Source organism: Gossypium arboreum, chromosome 11 (assembly GCF_025698485.1).
Source record: "Gossypium arboreum isolate Shixiya-1 chromosome 11, ASM2569848v2, whole genome shotgun sequence".
Lineage (NCBI taxonomy): Eukaryota > Viridiplantae > Streptophyta > Magnoliopsida > Malvales > Malvaceae > Gossypium > Gossypium arboreum.
Window position 1 is genome coordinate 79230857 of NC_069080.1, and position 23521 is coordinate 79254377.

The following is a 23521-nucleotide window of genomic DNA, read 5'->3' on the forward strand; positions in this document are numbered from 1 at the left end:
AGCCTCATTTTAGCCAAATAGTCACTTGGAAAATGAAGAAGTAGCACACCATACATGAATGGAAACATTCATGAACCTTGAACACATTGAATGTGGCCATACATGCACTTAGCCGAACATGCACCTAGGAGATTCAAAGCGCTTAACAGTCCATGCACCTCTAAAAAGACATGTTGCTTCATGCTTCATATGTCCATTGAGTTTCTACAAGAAAATGTGAACAGAATTAATTCAAGCTAATGTGAACACAAATGCAAATATTAAATAAAAAGGACTAAATTGAAAAAGGTGTAAAAGTTGCTAAATGGATTAAATAGCTCAATTATCAAATGAGGAAGGACCTAAAGTGAAAATAAGCCTATAGGAGATATTTTGGGCTGCAATAGCTGAGAAAAATCAGGAAATGGGTAAATTAAGGGCAAATTTGGAAAATTGCCAAAATTAACTAAATAAAAATGGGACCAAATGGGAATATCTAGAATTCTCTTCAATTCTCTTCATTTTCATCAGCTGAAAAATAGCCATGGAAGAGGGTTCAAGCTGGTTTTCATACTCTAGCTTCATGTAATTCTTGCTTTCTCCTGGAAAATTCTATGTTTTTGGACTTTTACAATTGGGTCCAACTTACTATTTCATTAGTTTTTGATTTCATGGCTAATTTTTAAAGTTTTTATGGATAAGTGCTGGAAGCATATGATGAATAAACATAGAATTGAAGCTTTAGTTTTGATATATGATAATTTTATCAAGTAAAATTGATGGAAATTGATTTTAGGACCTAATTGTGAAAATGTTTGGAATTAAAGTCTAGTGCTAAAATTATGATTTCCAAAGGTTGTAAAGTAGTTTAAAGTGATAGAATAAAGTGTTAATTGAGAAAAATCAGCTCAATTAAGAGGCTAATTGAGTAGGGACGGAATTGTTATTTATTAAAAGCTTAGGGAAAAAATGGTAATAAACAGCTTGCACTAAAACAATTTTGGACAGCAGCACTAGATTGACTTTGAAAAATCACCATAAATTTCATAAATCTAATTAGAAGATGAAAAGAATATGAAATTAAATATTATTGAGTCTAGTTTCTCATAGAAGAAACGGTGTAAGCAATGAATTTGTAAATCATGAGATATAATGAATTTTGTGAGACAAGGTCAGAATGAATTGGGGTTCCCCTGTTCTGACTTTGGAAAATCATAAAAAATTGAAGAAAAATATTTAGGGGCTTAAATTTATATTTCTAGAATCCTGAATGAGTCAATTTTCAATAGAAACAAATTGAAACATCATTATAATTTTGTATGAAGAGATAATTAATTTTTAGTGAAGAAGGGTCAGAACTGTCAGACAGCAGAACATGGGTGACTTTAAAGAATAAACTGTACTTATTGGCTAAACCAAAAATTCTGAAAATTTTATGTTAAGAATATATGTAAGTCTAGTCTCATGAAAAATTAGTGGATCTTAATTTGGAGCTCCGTAGCTCCAGATATAAATAATTTAGTGACTATGACATGGGTGGATAGTTTGAATATTCACATAAGTAATTAGTGAAAATTATAGAGAAGGTTACTTACAAGTGTGTTATTTATACCAAGGATGTGGATGGAGAGGAGGAGAAGGAAAAATATATGAATGACTTGTGTATAAATTGATTACATGCCCAATTATAAATAATAAACGTTGAATTAGTAATGATATAATGTTTTATTTCATATGTTCATTATTAAATTGTAAATATTGAAAAAGTATGAAAATTGAACTAAATGTTCAAATTGAGTGGAACGCAGAGTTGAGTACTTTCGTTCAGTGGCTAAAACGAATTGATAGAAAAGACCATGGTTGGACCATGGCAACATGTGATATGTGATTTCCTATAAGACCATAGCTGGGCTATGGCATCGGAGAGATGTGATTATGTGCTTCCGTATAAGACCATATCTGGGATATGGCATCAGTGTGATATATCTACTATATAAGACCATATCTGGGATATGGCATCAGTGAGATACGTGATTCGTGTAAGACCATAGCTGGGCTATGGCATCGATATGTGATATGTGATTACGTGTAAGACCATAGTTGGGCCATGGCATCGATATGTGAATATGTGTAAGATCATAGCTGGGCTATGGCATCATTATGTGAAGATGTGTAAGACCATAGTTGAACTATGGCATCCAGAAAACAAAGTACTCATTTCCGTAAGACGTTCACTAATTTGACAAAGTTTGGTAAGTGTTACATAGAACTATGTGATATAAGGAAGTACGAGTTGATATGACATGAGTAGAGAACTTGGTTGATGAATGAATTCATCTATGATTATATAATTGTTCATCTTGAGTGTACTGTTCATATGTATTGATATTTCAAATGATTTAATGAATAAAGTTCCGACATGGAACAAACTGAACATAAGACATTGATATATGAATATGGAATATGTTTGATAAATGTGTTCATTCATAATTATGAAATTATGTATCTCATGTGTACTATTTGAATAAAGATGATATTTTAAATACTTTGGTTATGTAAGCTCAAATATGAAATCAAGATAAGTTGTTATGAAAATATATTTAAATTACGAGATATGGCTGATATATGTTAATTGATTAGTCAATGTTGGCTTATGAATGATATAACTGTAACTAGCCATTGGTATGGCTTGTATTTTGTAAGTTTAAGATTCAAATTATTATGATTTTATCATGATTGATATATATGGCTATGAAATGAACAAACGATGATAATTATAAGGCTTGGTTGAATACCTTAAATTGATTCATAAATGTATTAAAATGTTGGTGAAGATAAATGATTAAATGGGTGAGAAATATCGCTTGGAAAATATCCTAAGTGTTAGCCACACGGGCTTAGACACGGTCGTGTGTCTCAACCGTGTGAGGACACGGCTTGCAGACATGGGCGTGTGGCTCGGCAGTGTGGTTCAATTTCCATGCTGACATCATAAACAGAAAGTTACACGTCCTGGGGACAAGGGCGTGTCAAAGACACACGAACGTGTCCTTATGTCCCCACGGGCGTGTGACCCCATTTCTTGGGAAAATTTCCTAAGTTTTCCCAAATCTTCTCAGAGCTCTCAGTTTAGTCCCAAATTAGTCTCAATATATGTTTTGGGCTTTGTAGACCCAATTAAGGGACGACACGCATGTGTTTGAAAAGTTTGAATTAAAAGAAATTTTATGGTCTGATTTTTGCATGTATGTGTATGTTTAGGTCCGGTAATGCCTCGTACCTTGTCCCGGCATTGGATAAGGGTAAGGGGTGTTACATTTAGTGGTATCAAAGCCACAGTCTAGTCAGTTCTCGATCGAGTGTAGTATATGTGAAGTCTAGAAATACAAGCCATTATAAAACCTGTGATAGTGTGATATCTCCTGACCTTAACAAGAATTGTTTTACTAAATAGATAGAGATGCTTCCAACCAAGCTACTTCCAACAATGATAAGAGTGATATTTGAGTATTTGATAGAAAAAGGGGATTGCCTATGATGAGTAAAGATTTATATAGGTATGAAATGAATGTTTGTAATGAATATATTGACGATAAAAGTCATGTTATATGTGTATATATGAAAGCTAAAGTTTAAGGCTTTATGACCTCTGCCCCCTCATAGATATAGTTTATTATAGTGAAATTTACTAGATTTATGTTGATTAAGTTTACAAGTGTGAAATTGAAGAGTTCAGTGGTTAAATGATTAATAATGCAGTTAGAGTTGTGAATGGGTTAGTAAGTAAAGATGATTATGATTGAGATACTAGATAATTTTTCTAGAAATTATTCTAAATACGTAATATCACTGTTAAGAAGAAAGTTATTTTTGCACAATCAATTTATGATGATACAGTATCTGCAGAATGGATTAATTGGGAATTACTTCTGAATTAGTTTCTTTAGTTAACCTAATAATATGAAGTTATTGATGATTTTAATAATCAGTGAAACAACGATGAAAGGGAGAAGATATCTGAATGTAGCAGTTATAATTGTATATCTTATTATAATTTTTTTTTGGATATCTTATATGTTTGTTGTTTACAGAGGTATATATATAAATGTTTTTAAATGTGATTCTTATTATTTAAACAGAGTGGTTAATTATGATATTAGACGGAATTATTGAAAGTCTGGTTGGTTCATGAATAGTATTGCTTTATTGTTCTTTGGCTTCTAATTAATTATGTTTAAGAGAAGACTTGAATGATCTGATAACTGTTTGTAAAGTTTTAACCAGATGAGAGTTCCGTCGACCAAAGCATCAATTCTGGTTTAGTGTGAATTGAGTAAGAAATTTGTGATCTATAGTGAAATACTATTGAATGGGTTAAATTGTGTTTTGATACAGTAAAATAAAGAAATATTTGAACCTCTCTACCAGTGGAATTGTCGAGGACGAAAATTCTTAAGGGGAGAATTGTAATAGCCGACTTTCAATGATGTCGGGAATAGTGGTTTGAGACCACCAAATTTGACAAATAAGCTCGTAAATTTATTTATTTAATAATTATGAGCCAAATGTGATTTTTGAGAGATTTTTAAATTAGTAATTTGTGTTTTATAAAGATTTATTAAGTCAAGAAATTGAGGAAAAAGGTATCGAGATCTCAATTTTATAAATCGAACCGTAAATATTTTTATAAATATTTACAGAGTATCAATAAGATAGTATTAAAATTTCGTCAGGAAATTTTAACATTTGGGTGGTTAATTAAATAAAAAGGACTAAATTGAAAAAGGTGTAAAAGTTGCTAAATGGATTAAATAGCTCAATTGTTAAATAAGGAAGAACCTAAAGTGCAAATAAGCCCATAGGATATATTTTGGACGGCAATAGTTGAGAAAAATCAGGAAATGGGTGAATTAAAGGAAAAATTAGAAAATTGCCAAAATTAACTAAATAAAAATGAGACCAAATGAGAATATCTAGAATTCTCTTCATTTTCATCAACTGAAAAATAGCCATGGAAGAGGGTTCAAGCTAGTTTTCATACTCTAGCTTCATGTAAGTTTAATTCTTGCTTTCTCCTTGAAATTTCTATGTTTTTGGACTTTTACAATTGGGTCCAACTTACTATTTCAGTAGTTTTTGATTTCATGGCTAATTTTTAAAGTTTTTATGGATAAGTGCTGGAAGCATATGATGAATAAACATAGAATTGAAGCTTTAGTTTCGATATATGATAATTTTATCAAGTAAAATTGATGGAAATTGATTTTAGGACCTAATTATGACAATGTTTGAAATTAAAGTCTAGTGCTGAAATTATGATTTCCAAAGGTTGTAAAGTAGCTTAAAGTGATAGAATAAAGTGTTAATTGAGAAAAATTAGCTCAATTAAGAGGCTAATTGAGAAGGGATGAAATTGTTATTTATTAAAAGCTTAGGGAAAAATGGTAATAAACAACTTGCACTAAAACAATTTTGGACAACAGCACTAGACTAACTTTGAAAAATCACCATAAACTGTAGAAATCGAAATAGAAGATTAAAAAAATATAAAACTAAATATTATTGAGTCTAGTTTCTCATAGAAGAAACGATGTAAGCAATGGATTTGTAAATCATGAGATATAACGAATTTTGTGAGACAAGGTCAGAATGAATTCGGGTTCCCCTGTTCTAACTTTGGAAAATCATAAAAAATTGAAGAAAAATATTTAGGGGCTTAAATTTATATTTTTAGAATCCTGAATGAGCTATTTTCAAGAGAAATAAATGGGAACATCATTCTAATCCTGTATGAAGAGATAATTAATTTTTAGTGAAGAAGGGTCAGAACTATCAGACAACAGAATAGGGGTGACTTTTAAAGAATAAACTGTACTTATTGACTAAACCAAAAATTTTGAAAATTTTATGGTAAGAAGATATGTGCATCTAGTCTTAGGAAAAATTAGCAGATCTTAATTTGGAGCTCCATAGCTCTAGATATAAATAATTTAGTGACTATGGCATGGGTGGATAGCTTGAATATTCACATAAGTAATTAGTGAAAATTATGGGTAAGGTTACTTACAAGTGTGTTATTTATACCAAGGATGTGGATGGAGAGGAGGAGGAAAAATATATGAATGACTTGTGTATAAATTGATTACATGCCTGATTATAAACAATAAACGTTGAATTAGTAATGATATAATGTTTTATTTCATATGTTCATTATTAAATTGTAAATATTGAAAAAGTATGAAAACTGAACTAAATGTTCAAATTGAGTGGAACGCAGGGTTGAGTACTTTCGTTCAGTGGCTAAAATGAATTGATAGAAAAGACCATGGTTGGACCATGGCAACATGTGATATGTGATTTCCGTATAAGACCATAGTTGGGCTATAGCATCGGAGAGATGTGATTATGTGCTTCCGTATAAGACCATATTTGGGATATGGCATCGGTGTGATATATGCTACTGTATAAGACCATATCTGGGATATGACATCAGTGAGATATGTGATTCGTGTAAGGCCATAGCTGGGCTATGGCATCGATATGTGATATGTGATTACGTGTAAGACCATAGTTGGGCCATGGCATCGATATGTGAATATGTGTAAGATCATAGCTGGGCTATGACATCATTATGTGAAGATGTCTAAGACCATACTTGAACTATGGCATCGAGAAAATGAAGTACTCAATTCCGTAAGACGTTCACTAATTTGACAAAGTTTGGTAAGTGTTACATGGAACTATGTGATATAAGGAAGTACGAGTTGATATGGCATGAGTAGAGAACTTGGTTGATGAATGAATTCATCTGTGATTATATAATTGTTCATCTTGAGTGTACTGTCTATATGTATTGATATTTCAAATGATTTAATGAATAAAGTTCTGACATGGAATAAACTGAACATGAGACATTGATATATGAATATGGAATATGTTTGATAAATGTGTTCATTCATAGTTATGAAATTATGTATCTCATGTATACTATTTGAATAAAGATTATATTTCAAATTCTTTGGTTATTTAAGCTCAAATATGAAATAGTATGAAATCAAGATAAGTTGTTATGAAAATATATTTAAATTACGAGATATGGCTGATATATGTTAATTGATTAGTCAATGTTGGCTTATGAATGATATAACTGTAACTAGCCATTGGTATGGCTTGTATTTAGTAAGTTTGAGATTCAAATTATTATGATTTTATCATTATTGATATGGCTACGAAATGAGCAAATGATGATAATTATATAGCTTGGTTGAATACCTTAAATTGATTCATAAATGTATTAAAATGTTGGTGAAGATAAATGATTAAATGGGTGAGAAATATGGCTTGGAAAATAGCCTAAGTGTTAGCCACACGGGCTTAGACACGGTCATGTGTCTCAACAGTGTGAGGGACACGGCTTGGAGACACGGGCGTGTGGCCCGGTAGTGTGGTTCAATATGCATGTTGACGTCATAAATAGAAAGTTACACGTCCTGGGGACTCGAGCGTGTCAAAGACACAATGGTGTGTCCCTATGTCCACACGGGCGTGTGACCCTGTTTCTTGGGAAATTTTCCTAAGTTTTCCCAAATCTTCTCAGAGCTCTCAGTTTAGTCCCAAATTAGTCACGATGTATGTTTTGGGCTTTGTGACCCAATTAAGGGACAACATGCGTGTGTTTGAAAAGTTTGAATTAAAGGAAATTTTATGGCCCGATTTTTGCATGTATGTGTATGTTTAGGTCCTATAATGCCTTGTACCTTATCCCAGCATCATATATGGTTAAGGGGTGTTACAAAGATGCTGTCTAATGTAATAAGTGCATGTGATTATATATATATTCTTACTAGTCATTTATAAGCTTGCAAATTTGTATAAATAATTTATGATAGTCGAATAGACTAGAAAATTAAATGAGTTTGTTTATATCTGAAATTTGATATTACTTGGTATTAATGTGTAGAATTTATGAGGTTTGTATAGATTACTATACTAGTGCCGCATATATGAAATTGTTGTGGTATGTTTTATATTGTTACATGTGAACGATATGTCCAAATATAAAAATGATACGAAATGTTCAAATTAAGAGTTGAATTAGCTTATGATTTAAATCATAGTTAACTTTCAAGACATATTCAGGTGATTATATAAATATTTTTATTTAATTGTTTGGAACTGTGTTTTATTTGTAATGCCTTATGACCCTATTCCGGCGATAGATACGGGTTAGGAGTGTTACACTTTTTTTGTTGAAAACCCACTTTCATTCTTTATTTTGCTTTCTTTTTCAACAACTACACTCATTTCTTGGACACTTTCTTTTCTTTCTTCAATCTCTCTTTCTTTTTCAACTTTCTTTTCTTGCTCACATGATTTTGCAATTTTGTTTTCTTTTTCATTCTCTTTTCTCACACGTTCTCCTTTTATTTTCTTTTCTTTTTCTTCCATGTCTTTTTTTCTTCTCTCAATTTATTTTTCTCGCTTCTTTTCATTACAAGAAGAAGTTAACATAAAAGATTCAAAAAGAGTAGAATTTCATTGGGAAAGAGAGAAAGAATCTTCATACAAAACATGATCATCTCTTTGAGATTGACTCTTCATGGACGAATACAAAACACGCTCACTTTTCCGTAAGGACTTCTCTGTAGATGAATATTTTGAAACACTTGAAGAGAAATTTCTACCTTCTCGTTGGTAGCCTTTAACGGTTTCAAACTCGTGAGTTTGCTTCATACTGACTCGGCTTCCTTGATGAATAAGAATCTCGATATGAGTCTCTTCCCACATAGTTGAAAGTTTGTCTCCGTGAACATCTTGACTCCGTCTTTTGACTCGAAGAAATTTGCTCTCATTGGGCTCTTATTCAATGGCCTCGCTCTTTGACACGTTCCAATTGTTTCTTGATGGGTTTGAGTTTTCGATCAAATAGATGCTCCATTTTGTGTGTAAAGGTTTGGAGTGTAAAATCTAGCACTCCTCCTCTAGTTGCTACATTTCTTTCGAAACTTATTGACATAGTACTTTACTCATACAAACCTCACCACAAATTCTCACAAGTTCACTTAGAAAGAAAAAATAATAGATTTGCACTCACACTCATGTTTACACTCTTTTAAAGGCTTTTTCTTCTCTCTAATGAACTCACATGCTTTTTTCCTTTTTCCACTCACTCCTCCTCTCTAAGTTCGTAAGGAACTATTTAAACCTAGAAGCAGTTGCTGTGGGTCGGCTTGCAAAATTGATGTTTGGGTTTGGTAGGGAGTGTTGTAGGACTAAGGGTAGGCTTGAAATAAGAAATAAAAAGAATAGAGTGTGGCTGAATGGTAAGATGTTGATTTTGGGCAGAAAGTAGAACTTTCAAACCAGTAACAAGAACTTAAACAATTTTTTTTCACGAATTTTTTTTCACTTGCAAAGATAAATATTCACTCCTTCAATTTTGAATGGAGACTAATTTTTTCAAATTTATTTTCAAAGAAATACTATACTGTAATGCCGAAAAAGTTGATTCTTACTCCAAATTTACTAGCTTTGATACCAATTTGATATGAACTAGTTTTGGTTATGATTCTAGTCGTAATGTTGCCCAATCGTGAGTTTGAGTAGAATGTTTCGTTTTGAAATGAACTAGGTTTAAAATAAAGAAAAAGCCGATGAATGAAAAAAATGGGATTAAGATAGGGTAACAAAATGGTTAAACAAAGATAATGGATAGATAGACTAAGGCCAAAAATGAACCAACAATATTGGATTGTTGACCCGAATCTCAAATGTCTCTTAGGTGATTTACGGTTTAAGATAAACAGTAAAGGATAAACCTTGAGCCACTATCAATTAGTGATAGGAACCAAAGGTATACGAATGCCACACTTGAAAGTGATAAGTTCAGTTAACAATGGAAAGGATAGAAGCCACAAGTAATGCTTGATAAGTTAGATCAGTTCCAAAAGAACAAAGTGAATTGGATAACTCATAAAACTCAAGTTTAACATAAATTCAGCAAAAAGGTTCTCTTAAAATAGGCTGATTACAACTATTTATAGTGTTAAAAGAGGCTAGCCGAATAGTCACTTTTATTCAGCTTAATGAGCTGAAATGAAAAGTCACAACTTTTGAAATTCTAGCCTAAGTAACTCCTTCCTTTAAGACGATTCAATTCTTCAATTTAGCTGATTTCAATTCACTTGAATGCTTTAAGAAAAATTTTTGAAGTCTCTTGGGTCAGCCGTGTAATATCCCGAATTAGGGCCTAATTGGAATAGTGATTTCGTGACCACAAATCTGAGATAGAAATAATTATTGTATAATTATTTTGAAGTCTATGATATGATTGCATGATTGTGTGAAAATTTCATGAAGAAATTCTATGCATAAAGTGCTTAATTTCATGAAGAAAATTGTGTAAGTTGAATTAAATTTAAAAAAATTATGGAAATAAATCTTAATGAGTTTATTTTCACATGCAAGAAACAGGGGAAGCAAAAGAATTCTATAATTTAGAAATTCACCATAAATTGTAAAAAAATTATTCATGGATTCCTTATTGAATATAATTTTAAGGAAAACAAACGGCATGGTCGTTGGAATTCTGTACAGGGAGAAATTCGATTCGTAGTGCACATGGGTCAGAGTAGTCATACCCTAAAACAGGGGAGACTTTAACTAATAAACTATACTAAATGGCCCGACCAAAAATTTTAGAAAAAATTAGTAAGTAGACATATGAGTCTAGTTTCATATAAAATTTACGGAATTAGATTTTGAGTTTTGTAACTCGAGATATGATTTTTTTTAACATCGGGACTCCAGAAAACAGCCTGTCCTAAATATGTGTAATTGTAAAATTATAGTGTATTATCTTCAAAAGCATGGTAGAATTTGCTTATTATTTCATATGAACTTACTAAGCGTAAAGTTTACCCATCCTCTCCATTTCTTTAGTATTAGCAAGTCGGCTCAGAGTTGGAGATCGTCAGAGGCAAAATCACACTATCAAACTATCATTTTTGGGAAAATTAATTCAAATATTAGAAATATCAAGTGAGTGGCATGTATAGGAAGATGGTTTGTGATATGTATTTTTATTATGATTTTGACCATACGTATCAATCTGCATTGAGTTATCGTATAAAATCATGAGATGTGGTCCTTATCCATTATGGTTTATAAGTTTAATTAATCGTGCCATGTCCTATGTTTTGATGTGATGATATAGTTAGCTTTGTTTGTTATGTATGTGTTCAAAAAGTTTTGAATTAAATGAAATTTTATGGCCCGGTTTTCGTCTATGTGTATTGTTAAGTCTAGTAATGCCTCGTACTTTGTTTCGGCCTTGGATACGGGTAAAGGGTATTACATTTAGTGGTATCAGAGCTATGGCTTAGTCGGTTCTCGGACTAACCTAGCATGTGTAGAAGTCTAGCTATACATGCCACTGATCCGTGATAGTGTGATGTCTCCCGATGCGTATGAGCACTATCTTGCTGAGACAGAGATACTCTCCAACCGAGCTGCACTGACCATGTTCAATGTGATACAAAGGTGTTTAAATAAAATTACGGTTATGATGAGTCTCAATTTAGAAAAGTATGAATAATAGTTTATGATATATATATACAAGTGATAACACATGAGATGAAAGGTCATGTTGTGATAAATATCCATACTTGTTTGATGCTCATATGATGCAGTGCACTTGGCTTACTTGATAAGATGAATGGGATAAATAGAAATTCGTAGAAGTATGAGTAAAAGTTCCTAATATCATGATATGAATGAAAATGTCATTGCCTTGATTGAACGTTGAATGTTGATGAATGTCAATGATAGTTTTTATGAGATAAATGATTATAATGAAATGAATTTATCTATGTTAAATTGTTTGGACTGAATTATGTGATTGTAATTATATGTATATGATGATGCAGAAAACGAAAGTTGTGATTGTGATATAAATATTTATGTTTGTTTAACCCTTAGATGATGTCATGATATGATTTGTTCGAGTAGGTGAATGGATAAGTCAAGCTATCCAGAAAACATAGGGTGCATGCATAATTATACTTGACTAAATGAGATAACTGGAAAGTGAGCATTAAATCAATATGAATGTTAGTTACTCGAAATGAATAACATGATTGAGATATGATTGCTATGAAGAAAACTGTGTTACATGTATATGTATATGAGAGTTGAATCAGAGGCCCTACGATCCCCTTACCAAAGTGGTGTTTTATAATGGAATTTCATGAGATTTATACTGAATAAGTTTTCGGTTGAGAAACCAAAGAGTTCAGTGCTAGAATAATTATAAATATGATTAGAGATTGAAGAATGAATTGATAAGTAAAGTCAAAGCTAGAAAAGTATCAGATTGGCATAAGGATTATTGGAGTTATGCACTGTTTCAGTTAGAGAAGAAATTTATTTTGATAAATTGAATTACTAAGGTACAAGGTCGAGAAAAGTGCAAATAAAAAATTTATTCAGAACTAGTCTTCTTTAGTGAAAAGTAATATGAAATTTGTGATGGCGAAAATAGTTGGGAAATGATATCCAAATGTGTAATATCCGAGTGTGACGGTTAAGGTTGGACAGATTTTAGCAGTTTCTTCTAAGATGTTCTATATGTTTATCCGTTCCCAGAAATATTTCTATGGTTATTGATCTTTTGAAGAAATTCTTGTTATATGGGGATGTTTTCTAATCCTAATGTTAAATGAAAGCATTGGTAGCCTGACTAGTTTATAATTTATATTGCTCTATTCTTTCGGGCATTCTATTATATTCTGCCTGATAAAAAAAAATTTGATGGGAGAATATGTATGATACTTATGATTCTGTTTCTTCTACTTGATGCTCCATTTGATATGTATATATATGGGAAGATACATTCTTCTTGTTGCATTTGATTCCAGTGAGACTAAATGATGTTTTCTACTGGATTTCTTTTCTCTGAGGAATTATTGGGATCTTCTATATTTTCCTATGAGTTTGGTTTCAATTTTCCGGCATAGTATCGTATCTTGGGTTTCTTTATTCTGGATTTCTTTATTCGGTTTTCTTGTTATCTTTATTCCGTAATTTGTCAACTATGACTCATGTTCGGAGTGCATTCTTCAGCTCGTGATAATCATGTCAAGTATGGCTATACTTCTGATTTGATTTGGGTGATGTGGTAATTTCAGTATTGGGATTTTTCTAATTTTCGTGTAAGGTTTCACAACAGTAAAGGTATAAGTGATAAAAGTGCTAGTTTCAATCGGTATAGTGGATTACTTCTCTCAAGTAAGACAATTATAGTTAATGTCTTCAATTGAGATATTTTGGTACTTGAGCTAATGCAATAGAGACGGTTTTGATTAACATAATGAATGAATAGTAAAGAATGGCATGATGAATGGTTTTGTAACTAGAAGAAAGGATTATTTTCGAGGTTATATCAGAATTATTTCCGTAGCGGAAAGAGGAAAATGGGATAGTGAGTAGCAAACTAAAAGAGTACAGTGAGGATCGACTTTTGATAATGAATTTCAGAATATATGAGAAATTCAAGAGATATATTGGAGGCACCGCCGGTAGCACCCCAAACCCGGCCCAGACGTTAAGGCCGAATTCGACGTGCAACTTTGAAGTCAAAAACCCGTGTTCCCTTTTTAGTGTTTTAAAAAGCTGACTTTTGTCAAACTAACCAAGTGAATGGAAGCTGGGCACTAGGTAGGTATCCATAACAGAGGAGGTGAGCCATGAAGGCTGCTTAAGTATCAAGCTCTCTGATACGAGCACGCCCCGCGAACTTTATCGAGCAAGTCTGTCAAGCCGAGCAATGACATGTTGGCAAGCTGATCCAAGCTTGTTTCCAGCTCCACGAGCTTCGTCCAGCTCAAATCCAGCTTATTCGAGCTCAATCCATCTTGCCTGAGCTAAACCGAGCTCACTCCTAGCTCACTCCTAGCTCACTTTCAACTCACGAGCTAAACCTTAGCTCAACTTCAGCTTAGGAGTTTAATCTCAGCTCAACTTTAGCTCACAAGCTAAAGCTTAGCTCATTTTAGTTTAAACTCGGTTTTGTCTTTAATGCATTAAATAAAATTTGCACATATTTATTTAAGCATTAAACTTGTCTTATATTAATATTTGTTATTAATATGTCATAGTCATTACATAAATTGATTATGTTCACATAGCTGAATTAATGCATGACATTAATGTGTTCACATCATGCCGAATTTATGAGTGTTCATGAGATGTCTTAATGACTTGTTTATTTCATGTAGGTACATTCCTTTGGACGGTACAATGTATGGATGAAGAAACATCTCTTTTGGGCATTCCGCACTCATGAATGAAGAAGTATTAAATGGTGGTGCATGTACGGCTAGATGCAATGTTTCTACAAATTCATGCATGTGTCGAATGCATGTATGGACATTAAAGGCTAGTCCATGAATGGATCAAATGCATGGGATGATAGAATGCATGAATGGCTTAAGTGCATGTATGGTGGCTGTCTCCTAACTTTCCAAGGCACTTATTCGGCCAAGAAGTAGCTGCTAACTAATTCTATGTTGACAATAGAGCTCCTTGAACATGTTCACACTTTGAATTGACCTATAGGCTACTACACATGCATGGATGGGTTCAAGAACGTCCAAGGGAAGGAATTAACTCAATCATTCAACACATTGATTGAATTAAGTGCATGCACAAAGGGGAGAACGAATTTACTAGGTTCATGCTGCCATTTATGAACTTACATGCCATTAAAGTGTTTAATTATGAAGATACATGTTCCATACAAGTGCATGAACGTCCCAAGGAGATGAATGCAACCTTTTGGTGCACATACAAGTCACTTGAAGCCTTTCTTTATGACTAAGCATTCATGCACAAACCAAGGGGGAAGAAAGTGTCCATTCAGCTAGTGCATGAATCTGCCGAATTTATGAACTATTTTAACACATTAGTGTGAACGTTTTTATTATTGTGTGAACACCTAGATGCTGAATTTGAATGGTCATCTATGTGCCTATAAATATTTGTTTTCTTTCATTTGTAAAGGACTTTTGACAAAATTGTTAATGAACATTTGTTCTTGTGAGGTTGCTTCCTCTCATATCTCGTACAAGTTTCGAAAGACTTATTTATCTGGCTTGTGCTAGTGGCGTCATTCGTCTTGTTTGAATTTATCACCAATCTTGGTGTGGCGTTCACCTATCCATCTATCCATCTTTTCACCTTAACAATATAGGAACCGGGGTGACACTTCTTAGTGTTGAATCATTCCTGACGTTGAGTTCGTTTTCCATTCCCATCCTACGAATTATTTTCTTGTTATACCAAACCGACCCATTTATCCATCACCCATCTTTGCTACACATAACCGAACCTATTACTAAACTTACCCTTCTTGAAACCTTCCGCTTATTCTAATCCATTATTTTACTTTTATTACTAAAATCCGAGACACGAACGACTCTCTCGAACTACGATCAGGCAACTACGTGAATTCGACTCATCTACCTGGGCCGGATCACATCATTTGGTATCAGAGCTTGTAAATCGAGAGGCGCCGACGTTCGTATCAAGGTCGAACTAGGTTCGTTGTGAAAAAAAATTTTGAATAAAAAAAATTCAAGTTGTAATTTTCGTTCTCTCTCTTGTAATAGTGATATTGTGAAGTATTAAAAAAAAGACAAAAAAAACGAAAATTATAAAAAAAAAGTGAAGTGATCAAGTTCTTCTGTTGTTTATATTTTGATATTTTGACCCGATCGACAAAGAGTTCTTGTCATCAACTTTGCACCCCATTCCCAAAAGCCACACTACACCAAAGACTATTTTTCTTTTAGCCTACCCGTCCAACGTGACATTCTAACCTTTGTAACCATCTTAAAACCGACCCCAAGGCACCAAGACAAGTCGAAAGAAACAAAATACGAGGTTACAAGAGTAAGCTTGAGTGGTAAAAGGCTAGAGCGAGTAAGATCATTCGAGTGGAGGTAAAAGCTAAACGAGTGTAAACACGAGTAGGAGTGACACCTTTTTTCTTCTTCTTTCCGAGCGAAATTGTGAGGTTTGTGGTGAGGTACTTAATTTTTATTTATTTATTTTGTTTTGTGATCTAACATTTTCTTTTTAGCAACAAAAATCATTTCATGCGAAGGGTTCACCGAATCGAAATACCAATACTTGGTTCAAGAAATGCGAAGAATGGCGACTAAACGAGACCAAAGTGATCGAGTTTCTTCAAGTCGTAAAACGGAACCAAGAACCCCACGGAGATATACCCCCAACTACTACCTGAAAAAAAGTTCCAAACATGATTCCTTTTCGTCATCTACTTCGAGACAAAGAGATTCATACTATGACTCATATTCATCAGCGAATTCGAGAAGTGACTTCGATCGAAAGTCCTTTTCATCAAGAAATTTGAGAGGACGAGAAGCCGATTACAATTTTGATTCGTTCCAAGATGGCATTCGAAGAGAAAGACATACTCTTACTAGATCTTCAAAGAAATCTTACTCGGAGTATTCTTCACGAAGTTTTGATTGTGAATCATACGCAAATTAGTTCTTCATCTTTCGAACAAGATTTGTATTCTCATCGTTCTTTTGTACATTTTTGTAAAGAGAAAACAAAGAAAAGAAAAGAAAAGGCAAAAGAAGAAAAAGAAAACGAAATAAAAAGAAAAGAGAGGCAAAGGCAAGTAAGAGAGAAAATGAGCGAATCTTGAGAGAACTTGAAAAAACCTTTGAAAAAGCCTTTGAAAAGCAAAAAGAAAATGAAAAAGAAAATGAGATTGAAAAAGAGAACGAAAAGAAATTTGAGAGTGAAAAAGAAGATGAAAAAGAAATTGAAACAAAAGAAACAAGTGATTCAGAAGAAAAAGAATCGAGTGAGAAAACAAGTGAGCAAGTGAGGATTATTTCTACTAACCCACCTGTTCGATCTTCTTGTGAGTTAACTTTTCAGGTTCCTAGAAGTTTGTGAGACCAATTCCATCCACATTACCTTCCAAACGAGCGGTGTTTTAGGTTGTTCAAAAAAGGTAAGTTCGCGAATGACTACCACCCACTTGCGATCGGAGGTAAGGAAGGTAAGGATTCTTTGTTTATCGAATCAAAGTCACTTGATTTGGATAATTTTTGTTCACTTAATGTTGTTAACGAATTCGTTTTAAAAGGTGCCATATCTGACTTTTCTTATGACGATTACTACATTGGCAAATTTGTTGACAACATTGGATTAGTTTTCTCTAAGAGAATTTTGAACATGTTTGATCAAAGTCATCACGTAAAAATTCTCATGTGTTTGACCTACAAACTTTTTGAACTCATGTGTTAAATCTTTATGTTTAAATATGCTCGCTCAATTGATTTGTGATAAATCGCTGTTTGAAAAGTTGCATGTTCGTTAAAAATTCTTTGTTTGGCATCCATGTTAAAAGATCTTCACATGATATGTGCAATTGTGTTCTTCATGAACAATCTTTGAGTTTTTGTGTGAAATTTCCATGTAGTGATTTGCATTCCCAATTAATACTCGTGAAGTATAAGCTCTCCTCCGTCATTGAGCCATTGAAGTTTGTAGGGGCTCGGATGCTTGGTAGTAGGCAAACCAAGTCTTTCAACCATCATGGTACTTGCTACATTGGTACAGCTGCCTCCGTCAATAATGACGCTACAGACTTTGCCTCCGACTTGGCATCGAGTGTGGAAGATATTCTCTCGTTGTAGATTATTCTCCGCGCCTTGGAGACTTAGACTTCGTTTTACAACAAGTAGTTCTCCTTCCAAGGGTTGTTCCACGTCCTCCTCGACTTCGAAAGCCGATTCAGATTCTTTCTCCTCCTCATCCTCTGTTTTGATCTCGCCATCGGCTCGCAATACCATGGTCCTTCGATTTGGGCATTGGCTTGCTATGTGGCCTCTTCCGAGACACTTAAAACACTTAATATCCCGATTTTGATTGTATGAAGACTCGGGTGCCTTGCCTTTGTTCACTTCGGCGATGGGCTTGTTGGTTTTTGGAGGTACCGTGGTCTCCTTCCCTCGAGGATTGGCAGGTCCTTTACTTGATCCTTGGCAACACTTTGAAGGGTTGGAAGTGGGAAACCCTCGACTTGGGCCTTTTCTCTTGAGTTGTCTTTCCACCTTGATGGCCATATGGACCATATCAACCACTTCAATGTAGTGTTGTAATTCCACTACGTTTGCTATATCTCAATTTAGACCAGCCAGGAATCGTGCCATCGTTGCTTCGGGATCTTCTTGGACATCTGCTCGAATCATCGCGATTTCCATCTCTGTGTAGTAATCCTCGACACTTTTGGACCCTTGCGTGAGATTTTGGAGTTTTTGGTGCAACTCCTGGTGGTAGTACGTAGGGATAAATCGTCGCCTCATCACCACCTTCATTTTGGTCCATGTAGAGATAGGACGTTCACCGTTACGCCTTCGACTAGTGGTTAGTTGTTCCCACCAAATCATGGCGTAGTCCGAAAACTCTATTGCTGCTAGTTTCACCTTTTTATTCTCGGAGTAATTGTGACAATCAAACACCAACTCTATCTTTTTTTCCCACTCAAGATAGGCTTCCGGATCCGATCTACCTTGAAATGGTGGAATAGACAGTTTAATGTTCTTGAGATCATCATCTTCGCGTCTTCGGTCTCGTTGTCGGTGTTGCCTATGTCGATCACTAGCATTAGACTCTTGTTCGCTTTCAAGATCACTAAGGTCATTTGCTTCATTGTCTTGGACCCTTCGTCTTCCCTGATTCTAATTTGGCCTTTCCCGTCTTGGTCTAACCCCCTCGGGTGTTCTTTCACGTTGGCCATTTGTTTCAACTTGGAACAAACTGTCTTCGATGGGATTGAGCCTTCAATCTAGGAGTTGCTCCATTTCTCGTAATAAGGCTTGCATGTTTAAGTCGGGGATGTTACGAATGAGTTGTCTTGCCGGACGATCTTCCATGTTGTGATCTGTCTCTTGTGACATTAAAACTTTGTTAAAGTAAACCTCACCACAAAACCTCACAATCTCTTGAAAAGGAAAAGAAGATGTTTCTCTCACACTCGTGTTTACACTCGAGATTAGGCTTTTACCTCCACTCTATTGCACTTACAACTCTCATGCCTTTTACCTCTCTTAACCTTTTCTCGGGATTTCGTAAGCAGATTCGTTAAGGCTTTAGTCCTTGGTCTAGGTGGTCGGTTCAAAAGGGGTAACAAGTGATTGATGTATTCGGTTTCGAGTAGGCTGAAAGAATAGGGAATTGGGTTAAAAGTGTGGCGTATTAGGAAGAGTAGAATAGAAGATGGATCGGGAACTATATCAAATCAAAGCTTGACGATCAAATAACAATTGAATTGGATAAATCACACTTTTTTTTTCGAATTTTTTTTTAAACTTGTATAACTTTTTTTTTGGTACTATATCAACAAACTAAATACAATAGAAGCACTTTTGTACATGATTTCTTTTTTTTTTTCGGCTGCGTAGAATTTTGCTTTTATAATAACAGCAACAAACCAATCAAAATGAGAAAATTTCGGTATACGAATTTTTTTTCTCTACTCTTTTTTTTGGATCCTACTTACTTACGTACACTTGGACTAGCTCGTGAATGATTTCGTCACACGAACTTCTCGTTTTAGTGGCTCTGATACCAGATGATACGATTCGCCTCGGAAGAGTCGAGACGTATTAGTGTGCCCGATCGTCAACAAGAAGTATGTTAGGTTTAATTAAAAAAAAGGGTCGGATGAAGGAAAGAAGGATATTGGTTCTGGGTTCGAATTAGAATAGGTAAGAAGAATTTGAAAGTTCGAGTTTAAAATTCGAATAGGTGTGGATGAATGAATTGGTTCAATTAGGTAAGGGGAATTGAAGAAATGGATGTAATGGTATGAAGGGTAAGAACGAAATGGTATTATGAAATGTTACGAATGGAATGGTCGGTTTAGGTACAATTGGTAAATGGAGAAATGGGGTTGAACAAAAAGTGCAAACAAGAACCAATACCAATTTGGTATCGACCTGTTGTTTATAAGCTCTTTTAGTTCGGTTTGGAATTGGTAAAGGAAAACCTCGACCCACTATCTAACAAGATAGGAACCTCGGTATGTTTGAACGCCACACTACGAGTAGTGATAAGTTCGATTTCGACAAAGAACAACGATTGAGACACACTAGAACGCTAGGAAGCCAATCGAATCTTTGAACGAAATCTGAGAAAAGTTTTGCCTAACAAATTTGGCAGCATAACATTAACAAAAGTCCAAAAAGTTCTTTTCAAAGTAACACAAGCCACAATTTATTGTGAATGCAAGGGATAGCCGAATAGGCTCTTGAGGTAGCTAAATGGTTGCTGAAAATTCCAGAATTTTTGATGAAGCTTCCTTGAAGTTTCTTGTGCATAGAGAACGGTAAGGGGCAGCTTCTAGATGCCTTGATTCAATAGAAAAATTGAATGAATTGCTTGGGAGCTGAAATGCCATCAATAGGTTCGGCCAAATGCTTGAATTAGGAATTAATGCTGCTGCTTGATTCAGCCGAATGTTCATGTGATTAAGGAGCTGTCTAGAGCACTTCAATAGTCTTGGAATGTGAACAAACCGATTTGAACAGCCACACATGTGTGAACAAACAAAACCGAACAGCCCTTGGTGTGAAAGGAATAATCGGGTGGGTGTGAACAGCCTTAATTTGTATTGGGCAGCCAATCGGTCTTCTTGAAGAGTTGTAAGGTTTGGCTGAATGGTCACTTAGGGGACACCAAAGATCAGCACACCAATTTTAAATCATCCATGCACCTACGCCGTCCAAGGGGTAATGTACCTACAACATTTAATTCAACAAATTAAATCCCTTTTAGACATATTAAATTCGGCAACATAGACAAATACATCTTGCACCATAAATTAGGCTGGATATAATTAATCTTTGTAATAGTTAATGATATGAGCACGCCCCGCGAACTTTACCGAGCAAGCCTGTCAAGCCAAGCAATGACATGTTGGCAAGCTGATCCAAGCTTGTTTCCAGCTCCATGAGCTCCGTCCACCTCAAATCCAGCTTATTCGAGCTCAATCCATCTTGCCTGAGCTAAACCGAGCTCACTCCTAGCTCAGTTTCAACTCACGAGCTAAACCTTAGCTCAACTTCAGCTTAGGAGTTTAATCTCAGCTCAACTTTAGCTCACAAGCTAAAGCTTAGCTTATTTTAGTTTAAACTCGGTTTTGTCTTTAATGCATTAAATAAAAATTTGCACATATTTATTTAAGCATTAAACTTGTCTTATATTAATATTTGTTATTAATATGCCATAGTCATTACATAAATTGATTATGTTCACATAGCTGAATTAATGCATGACATTAATGTGTTCACATCATGCTGAATTTATAAGTGTCCATGAGATATCTTAATGACTTGTTTATTTCATGTAGGTACATCCCTTTGGACGGTACAATGTATGGATGGAGAAACATCTCTTTTGGGCATTCCACACTCATGAATGAAGAAGTATTAAATGCTGGTGCATGTACGGCTAGATGCAATGTTTCTACAAATTCATGCATGTGTCAAATGCATGTATGGACATTAAAGGCTAGTCCATGAATGGATCAAATGCATGGGATGATAGAATGCATGAATGGCTTAAGTGCATGTATGGTGGCTGTCTCCTAACTTTCCAAGGCACTTATTCGGCCAAGAAGTAGCTGCTAACTAATTCTATGTTGACCATAGAGCTCCTTGAACATGTTCACACTTTGAATTGACCTATAGGCTACTACACATGCATGGATGGGTTCAAGAACGTCCAAGGGAAGGAATTAACTCAATAATTCAACACATTGATTGAATTAAGTGCATGCACAAAGGGGAGAACGAATTTACTAGGTTCATGCTGCCATTTATGAACTTACATGCCATTAAAGTGTTTAATTATGAAGATACATGTTCCATACAAGTGCATGAACGTCCCAAGGAGATGAATGCAACCTTTTGGTGCACATACAAGTCACTTGAAGCCTTTCTTTATGACTAAGCATTCATGCACAAACCAAGGGGGAAGAAAGTGTCCATTCAGCTAGTGCATGAATCTGCCGAATTTATGAACTATTTTAATACATTAGTGTGAACGTTTTTATTATTGTGTGAACACCTAGATGCCGAATTTGAATGGTCATCTATGTGCCTATAAATATTTGTTTTCTTTCATTTGTAAAGGACTTTTGCCAAATTTGTTAATGAACATTTGTTCTTGTGAGGTTGCTTCCTCTCATATCTCGTACAAGTTTCGAAAGACTTATCTGGCTTGTGCTAGTGGCGTCAATCGTCTTGTTTGAACTTATCACCAATCTTGGTGTGGCGTTCACCTATCCATCTATCCATACTTTCACCTTAACAATATAGGAACCGGGGTGACACTTCTTAGTGTTGAATCATTCTTGACGTTGAGTTCGTTTTCCATTCCCATCCTTCGAATTATTTTCTTGTTATACCAAACCGACCCATTTATCCATCACCCATCTTTGCTACACATAACCGAACCTATTACTAAACTTACCCTTCTTGAAACCTTCCGCTTATTCTAATCCAATATTTTACTTTTATTACTAAAATCCGAGACACGAACGACTCTCTCGAACTACGATCGGGCAACTACGTGAATTCGACTCATCTACCCTGGTCGGATCACATCAGTTAAGACATATTTAATTGGTCCTAATTAATTAAGTACTTAATTTAGAACATAATTAAAACATGTCTAGATTATGACAAATTAATTATTAAAACAAATAACTAATAAAACTAACAGTAACTTAAATGATTTATTCTAACATAATAAACGCAATAATGAAATGAGCTGAAACGAGCTCGTTGAGCTAAGTTAAGTTGAAGTTGAGCTGATTTGAGCTTGAAGGAGTATGCATGGTTTGCTTGGCTTGCTGGTCCAAGAGCTTTCAAGAAGTCCAGCAATGGTTTCACCCCAAACTCTATCAACTAAGGCTGTTGTTGCATCTTTAAATCTCTTTACTCGAGCTCGGGTGATCGGTCCTACGGGCAATTCGAGAGGATCTTCATTGGCAGCCGACAACTCGGGAGGTGTGGTTGTATCAATACTAGAGAGTATTGACCCAATCGCTTATAGACTTTCAAGGTGGAGGATGAAAATGACAAACCTCGACCCGCTACTTAGCAAAGTAGGAACCTCGGTATAAGGGTAAACGAAACAGGGTTGACGCCACTACTAGGTAGATAAGTCAACAAAGTCTCAAACAAAGTTTAGAGAAGAAAATTCTCACAAGATTAAATTCAATAAAAATTTTGCCAAAAAGTCCTTTTACATGGAAATTGAACAAGTATTTATAGGCCTAAAGTCTAGGTAGCTGAATGGCCTTTCATACTTACACATTAAATAAAGAAAATTCTAGAAAAATAACTCTTAATATGCATGACCAGATTCGGCATTGGGAATGGTGAATGAATGCATCTTCATGCTTAAGAAAACTCAAAGTGAATGCATG